The following is a 9,034-nucleotide window of genomic DNA, read 5'->3' on the forward strand; positions in this document are numbered from 1 at the left end:
CAATGGAACACAGATAGTTTGTTCAATGAATGGTGCTGGAAAAACTGGACAACCACATGCAATAAAATGAAACTAGACCACTACCTTTCACCATGCACAAAAATCAATTCAAAATGGATAAAAGAGGGCCTCCCCGGTGGCGCAGTGGTTGAGCGCTGGGTTGCAAAGCTGCCTGCAGCCTCTGTAGTGCCAGTTCAATTCCCAGCCCCCGGGCGACGGTCCCACATGGAGTGCAGACCTATCCTGCCGTCTGCTGCTCCCCTCAGCAGTGTACTTTGTCAAGTCTGCCTGTTCTGCTCCCCACTCTGGCTCTGGAGAATTCTCTCACCCTCCCGCGCTTCTGACTGTACCCAGTGCTTCTATAAATAAATAAATAAATCTTTTAAAAAAAATGAATAAAAGAACTGGACATAAGACCTGAAACCATAAAATATACGGAAGAAAATATAGGAAAAACACTACAAGACATACATCGCAGGGCCTCCCCTGGTGGCGCAGCGGATGAGCCCTGGGCTGCAAGTCTGCCCGCAGCCTCTACAGCGCCGGTTCATTCCCTGGCCACTGTCGAGGGTCCCACAAAAAAAAAAAAAAAAAAAAAAGACATACATCGCATTAACATCTTTAAAGACTCATCACCCAAAGCAAAGAAAGTTAAGGAAAAAATAAACACCTGGGATTACATCAAACTGAAAAGCTTCTGCACAGCAAAAGAGACATTAACCAAAACAAAGAGACACCTCACTGATTGGGGGAAAAAAATCATTGCACTCCAGTCAACTGCTAAGGGACTGATCACAAAGATATACAAAGAACTCACACGACTTAAGAAAAACAAAATAAACAATCCAATCAAGAAATGGACAGAAGAACTTGAAAGACATTTATCAAAAGAAGAAATGCAAATGGCCAACAGGCATATGAAATAAAGTTCAACATCCCTTATAATCAGGAAAATGCAAAATAAAACCATATTGAGATACCACCTTACACCAGTAAGAATGGCACATATCAAAAAAAAAAAAAAAAAAAAACAAGCAACAACAAATGTTGGCAAGGATGTGGTGAAAAAGGAACTCTCCTCTGCATTGTTGGTAGGAGTGCAGACTGGTCCAACCACTACGGAAAGCTGTCTGAAGTTTCCTCAGTCTACTAAAAATGGAGCTACCACACAACTTGGCAATTCCACTGCTAAGGGTCTACCCAAGGGACACAGAAACATTGATTCAAAAGAATACCTGTACACTTATGTTTATTGCAGCACTATTTACAATAGGTAAAACCTGGAAACAACACAAATGCCCAAAAAAAGATGACTGGATCAAGAAGATGTGGTCTATATACACAATGGAATATTATTCAGCAATCAAAAAAATAAACTCATGCTATTCGCAGCAATGTAGATGGAACTAGAAGGGATTATGCTCAGTGAAATAAGCCAGAAGGAAAAAGAAAAATATCGGATGGTTTAACCTATAACAGGAATATAGGGGAAACAAATAAGACATCAGTGTAAAAAAATAATAATAATACAAAACACAACAAAGCAAAAATGGACAATTATAAATCAGAGACATACTGCAGGGTAGGAGGAGGGAGAGGGATCAGAGGGAGGGAGGGAGAGAGGAACATAGGGGACTGAGGTGATGGTGCACGGGTACACTGGTGAAGGAAACTCTATGGGGACTACACCTGAGGGGGTGGGGGGAAGCAAACATTGTTTTAAAATGAACAATGATGTAAGAAATAAAAAATACAAAAAAAAAAATAGAAAAAAATTTTAAAAATAAAAATCTATACCGACATTAGAAAAAAAAAAAAGTATTTGTTAGAGAAGATGGCCAGATAGATCAAATTAGGACACTCAGAGGAATGAAAGCCCATTTGTGGAGTTCTAATATGTGATAAACTCTACATATTGGCTATTTTATTCAGCAACCCTGTGAGAGAAGGATTAATGACATCCACTTAAAAATGTGGACACTGAGGATCTGAGAGTCCTGGTGTCCCAGATTTTTCAACCAATATGTAGCAAAATCAATTTTCAAACCAAGACTGTAGTCTTCTAAACTTATTCCAACTAACCAAAGTTCCCTCTAGACCAGTATAGTGTGGGAATGGATTTATCAGAATGATAAATAGTAGCACAGAATCTTGTTACTCAGAGCACCATATAGGGGCCATTAGCATCTGTACCAACTGGAAGTATCAACCCCACCCCAGCAGAACTGAGCCATAATCTGCATTTTAACAAATCCTTAGATGGCTAGTGTGCACCCAAAAGTTTGAGAAAGACTCATGTAAAATATCATGTTTCCCTAGAACTCAACACCACTCTTTTGGGGGAATTTTAAGAAATATATACAACTAAAAAGACTTTAACTACTTTTTTGCTTTTAGTCCCTGAGAAATTGTCTATAGGACCCTCTTTAATCATTTCATCCTTGTGAGTCTATTACATAACTCTTATAATGGGACAGAATAAAATAACAAAAGACCACAATTGCTCCAATTTGGCAGAGCAGGCCAATGTTTTTCAATAGCATTCACCAAAAGATAATTCTGTGATATCAAAAGCAGACAAAGATAACACCCAAAAAATGCAGACCAATATTTCTGATGAACATAGACACAAATATTTTCAACAAAATACACCAAACCCAGCTCAATGACACATTAAAAGTATCATACACCATGAACAAGTGGGATTTATTCCAAGGATGCAAGGATGGTTTGACATATGGAAATCAATTAATATAATACAACACACCAACAAAGGAAAAGACATAAAGAACATGACCATATCAATAGATGAATAGAAAGTAAATAATAAGATTCAGCACTCATTTATGATTTAAAAGAAACTCAATAGAATGGGATAAAAAGAGCATAGCTCAACATAATAAAAACTATATATAATATACTCACTTCTATTCAATATATGTGAATTCAGTATATTCACATCACATTCAATGGTGAAAAATTGAATGCTTTTCCTTTAAGATCAGGAAAAATAAAAGGTTATGCATTCTTGCCACTTCTATTTAATTTCATATTAAAGGTCTTAACTAGAGCAATTATATAACAAGAAACAAAAGGAATTCACACCAGAAAAGAAGTATAACTATTACTATTTGTAGATGACATGATAATAATCATAGAAAATCCTAAGGACTCTACTAAAAAGCTCTTAAAAACAATGAATGAGTACAGAATAGCACTATAAGATCAATATACAACATTTTGCTGTATTCCTATACTCAAATATTGAACTTAAAGAAAAAGAAATCAAGACAATCCTGTTTACAATCTCATCAAAAACAATTAAATAACTAGGAATAAATGTAATAAGGAGGGGAATACCTATACAATGAAAACTATCTGACATTGTTAAAAAGAAATAGAAGGCATTAAAGAGATGAAAAGATACTCCATGTGGACAGGCAAAATTAATATAGTTAAAATGGCCATCTTACCTAAAACAATATACAGATTCAATGCAATCCCTATTAAAATTCCAATGGTATTTTTAAAGAAATGGAGCCAAAAAAAAAAAACTAAAAAATTTATGGACCCATGAAAGACCCCAAAAAACTAAAATAATCTTGAGCAAGAGGAAAAATAAAAGCATCATGCTACCTGATGTCAAAGCTACATTACAAAGTGACAATAATTAACTCAGTGTGGTACTGGAATAAAAAGACACACAGGTCAATGCAATAAAATCAAGATCCCAGTAGTAAACCCACATATATATCAACACTTAATGAATGACCATACACTCGAGAAAGGAAAGTCTCTTCCATAAATGGTGTCAGGAAAACTGGTCAGCCATGCACCAAAAATTAAAAAATAAATATGAATCTGATCACTCTCTAACTCTGTACACAAAAGTTAATTCAAAATGAATTAAAAGTTGGCTGTAAGACAATAGCCATAAATGTACATTCCATTTCATCAGCATTAGAGATGTCTTTGGAGACTCAACCACACTAGCAAGTGAAATGAAAGCAAAAGTAAACAAGTGGGACTACATCAAATTAATATGTTTCATCACAGTGAAAGAAATACCAGCAACAAAAAGAGAGAGAGAGAAAGACAGCCTATTGCACAGGAGAAGATATTTGCACATCATATATCTGATAAAGGTATGTAATGGACTCATGCTACTCAACAACAACAAAAATAAAACAGTTTAAAAAATGGGCAGAAGATCAGAATAGACAATTCTCCAAAGATGACATACAGAGAGCCAAAGGCACATTTAAGAAAACAAAGTTCATCATCACTTATTAGGGAAAAGAAAATCAAAACCACAATGAGTTATCATCACCTCACATCTGTAAGAATGGCTTACTTCAAAAACCCTAATAACAATAAAAAAAGGAAGTTCATATATTGTTGGTAGGAATATAAGTTGGTGCAACCATTTTGGAAAACAATATGGAGCTTCCCCAAAAGACTAAAAATAGAACTACCATATGATTTGGCAATATCACTTCTAGATATATATACAAAAATATTAAATTATTACTAAAAGCTATATGTGCCCCTATGTTTATTGTGCCAGTTCACAATATCTAAGTGTCCATTGATAGATGAGTGCATAAAGAAGATAGGGTATATTCAGCCACTGTGCAAACAAAGCAAGTCAGAAGGAGAAAGCCAAATATTGGATGATTTCACCTATTTGTGCAATATAAGACAGAAAACTGAGAAAAAAAATAAAAATAAACCAGAAGACTTTGACTATAGAGCTGAGTTTATTGCAGAAGAGGGTAGGAGTGGAGGCAAGGATAGATGGGGTCCAAAGCATGTTGGTGTTTTTTAGAAATATAATTTTTTTAATAAAAGGCAATTCTCCACCAAGTTCATTGCTCTCCAAATCGGCTCACCTTCCCATCCAGCTAATTTTAACACCATCTGTACTGCTTAGCTCTCAAAAACAACTGCTCGTGGGCGACGCATAATGCAGGTAAGAATGGCGCATAATGCAGGCGACGCATAATGCAGGGGTCCCCTGGTGGCGCAGGAGGTTGAGTGCAGTGCTTGAAGCTGCCTCTGCAGCGCCGGTTCGATCCCGGCCAGCCTGGGAGAATCCCACATGGTGCGCAGACCTCTTCTGTCTCACCTGCTGCTCCCCTCAGCACTGTATTTCAGTCAGTCTGCCTGTTCTCTCCCCCCACTCTGTCTCTGGTGAATCTTCTCACCCTCCTGCACATCTGGCCTGTACCCTGGTTCTTTTGTAAATAAATAAATCTTTAAAAAAAAAAAAAGAATGGGAAAGTAGTTGCTTTGGAAACTCACCTTGCATTTCTATGCCATCCTGGAGATTAGGTAACTGAGACAGAAAACCAGAACCAGTGCAGTTCCTCCCACTATCTCACACACAAGGTGCAGCTGGCTCTGGACAACTGGAAGGACACAGTTCCCCAGTTTCTGAGCTCTATCATACAGCTACTCAGTGGCCTTGAGAAAGTCACTTGTCCTTTCTGTGCTCAATTGCCTCATCTATAAAATGGGCCTCACCTAGTTCACAGGGACACTAGGAGAATTAATTAGTGTTTGTAAAGCTTTGAGATCCCTTAGATGAAAGTGGCTATATAAGTATAAATCATTATCATTATCATTATTATTATTATTACATAAAGTATGGATGACAGATTAAGCTTGAGATTATATGTCAACCTTCTGGGGATGGCTGATTTCTGGATAAACAAAAAGTATTGTAGACTATTATTATTCTTCCTCCTTTACCAGGTCTGTTCAAGAATTCTATCATCCTTGTGGCTAGGCTAATAATGCAAAAAAGAATACTTCCTTAGCTCACTTATGATGAATTCAGATGAGATACTATCTCATCTGAATAATGACTGACCACTAGGAAAATCTCTTGAGTTGCCCATCTCTAAGATCAAGCATATCCAGCACCCCAAGTGAAATGTAATCATCTGAAGAACAAGGATGGAGACATTCTGAACTTAGACTATCACCAAACCAAATTGAAGCCTCCCTGGTGGCGCAAGGAGTAAAGACGCAACCTATGAAGCTGTCTGCAGCCACTGCAGCACAAGTTTGATCCCCGGCCAGGGAGCTACCCACATGGCACAGAAGACCTCTCCTGACTAACCCGCTGCTCCCCTCAGCAGTGTATTTCAATCGATCTGCCTGTTCTGTTCCCCACTCTGTCTCTGGTGAATCCTCTCAACCCCTGCACCTCTGGCCTGTACCCCCATTCTTATTTGCATAAATAAATAAATAAATAAATAAATCTTTTTAAAAAATTGCCAAGTCAGTACAATTTCCTTTCAGACATATTATAAATGAAAGTAAAGACAAATGCTGAGAGAATTTTAAATCTTCTCCAGATGATTTCACCACAACAACCAAATTAAGGAAATTTGTGGGGGATTAATATCCCTTCTGTTCACTTGGGAGAAAATTGAATCAGCCTCAGTGCATTTTTAGTCCTTCCCTCTTGCAAGGACCTGACTGTGGTGTGTATGTGTGGGACAGAGTTGTGGGACCTGATGCCAGCCACCCGGAGCTGCCACCTAAAGAAATCAGGAACTTTTCAGGGGATGGCTAACTTAGAGGTGCTTAATGTGGGGGTCCACAGTCCCATAGTCACCAGGTGTCTGTGAACTCCACGAAATAGCCAAAAGGCATTTATGTGTCTGTGAATTTTTCTGGGGAGAAGTTTTACCACTTTCAGAGGTTTTCAACAGCTCCTGTGACCTAAAAGGATTAAAATCCAAATGTTTTCCTTCCATTTAATTTCCCTATTCTTGAACATACAGGATGTCAGTTTTCTTAACACCTTAATTCACACACATTTCTGATATGGAAGTGATATGTGTATCTGATATCTTGATTTTTCCAATGACGTCTCTATTAAGCTGATCATTTTTAGGAATGAGTCTTGTAGAGTAAATATGAGCCATACAACCTGAATCTGGTTCTGATTTTATGTCAGTTAGGGACACTGTTGTTCCAAACCTTTCTCCATTTAGAATAACATTTGTGCTCTCTCATCCAAGTTTTTGACTGAATTTCTAATGCTTATACTGTTCTTATAAATGCCCTTTCACTGTGACCAGACTATGATTGAAATTTGGTAGAGCAAGAGCTCACTCAGTCTGAGAAAGTATGAATCTTTATTTTATTTCAGATAAGCTCCTGGAAAATGTACATATTTTCCAAAGCAATCAATCAATTCACTTGGCAACTGAGCAATCCCACAGGCCCCAGTTCCCTTCTGTGATTTATGAGACCTTCTCTTTGCAATAAAGTCGAGAGTACCTGGAGAATAGCTTCTCACCCAGCATTTTTTAACTGTAGCTTCCAAGTTCAGCCAAGAATCAGAAAGAAACACAAGTGGATGCAAAATTCAAGGGGTGAAAGAAGAGATGGAACAAATTCTATTTGGAAGCAGACAGTCCTTTCTAAATCACTTTCTAGATCAATGACTGCATTTTCCATTGATACAAATATTAATTTAATGCTGGTTTAGACCATAATTATGAAAGGGTCATAACACTATTAGGTAAAGATTTTTTTCTTGAATTACACAAACCACTTCGGGTAGTTAAAATTGAAACAGGACTATGGGGGTGGAGGGAAGGGAGGCTATCACCATCCAAGGACGGGGCCCAATAGAGGATATATCACTGTGGCTTCTTCACCCACATGCACAATTGCAGGCCCAGAGAACAACAACAATGGGGTGTATTTAACAAACAGAGGGAACAAAGAGTTACTAAGGCCGCAAGTGGCCACCTCTATCACCCCAGTTAGTGTCCTCAGTTTCCAGAAGTCCTAAACAGAAGGCCACTCATCCAAAATGGCACCATTCCATCAAGGAGATCCTGGAGCTCATGGCAGGCCAAAAGCAGGCCAGACCCTACTCACTGCAGCTGGAGTGTTTCACAGGGGCCACTGAGATGACCCCATAGCAGTCCCAGTCACAGTCTGAAGGTCAGGATGTCTAGCACCCAACACTGGACTAGACAGCAAGGGAGGCAGCAGTACCAGCTTGATTACCAACAGCTCTCAAAGGTGACCTGGACAATGCTGGACAGCACTACCACCCATCAACAGTGCTGGACAGCACTGGCCAGTAATACCAGTCACCTAGTCACCAGTGACGGTGTCAGAAACACCAGCATTACAGCTCTTTGAGGCTCCAGGTGGGGGGGTCTCTGATGCTTCTTTCAGGTAATGTCAGACACAGGCTTGAGGCTGAAAAGCTCTTTGCCTTTTCTCTTTGGAGGTCGACTGCTGGAAGCTTCTTCCTTCTTCAGAGGCCAGGTACAGAGTGGGAGTCTGGGCATCCCAAGCTGGCTCCTGCCCTGCCTTATATTCTCTTTCCTTATATATCTCTTGCCTTATATATCTTATATTCTCTTGCCTTATATATCTCTTAGTTGATACCTGCCTGATTGCACCATGTTCAATTCTAAGTGACCGATCGGACCATTTTCATCTGGCTGGTACCCAAGGGAGGGACTGCCCACAGGCAGCAACTTTGACGCTGGTGGCAGGTTTGGGGGAACCACCACATTTTCAATGGCTCCCAGCTCCCACTGCTTAGGCAGAGGTGGGGAAAGTGCCAGTTTTGCCCCCAGTCCAAGCTGAGGGGCCCCAGTTTCAAAGCAACATTGGAAAGGGAGCTAGGGGCCTTCAGTGCTAGGCCACCACTTGCTTCCTACATGAGCTAGCAGTTTCCCATTGGTAAGACAAGAAGGCGTCTCCTAGATGGCCTCCAATTCTAAAATCCCACATCAGAAAAAAATTCTAATAATAATAATAAAAAACCAAAATTCACAGGCGACTATAATCAGAGACACTGTGCAGGGGAGGGGGAGGGAGAGGGAGCAGAACAGGGGAGGGAAGAGCACAAGGGACTATGGTGATGGTGCACAGGTGACTTGGTGGTGGGAATTTTATAGGGACTACACCTGAGGGGAGAAAGCACTCATCGTACAAAAATAAACCATGAAGTAAAATATATATAAACAAATAAAAATAAAAAAAT

This window comes from Talpa occidentalis, unplaced genomic scaffold (genome assembly GCF_014898055.3).
Source record: "Talpa occidentalis isolate TD23 unplaced genomic scaffold, MPIMG_talOcc4v2.1 talOcc4.16, whole genome shotgun sequence".
Lineage (NCBI taxonomy): Eukaryota > Metazoa > Chordata > Mammalia > Eulipotyphla > Talpidae > Talpa > Talpa occidentalis.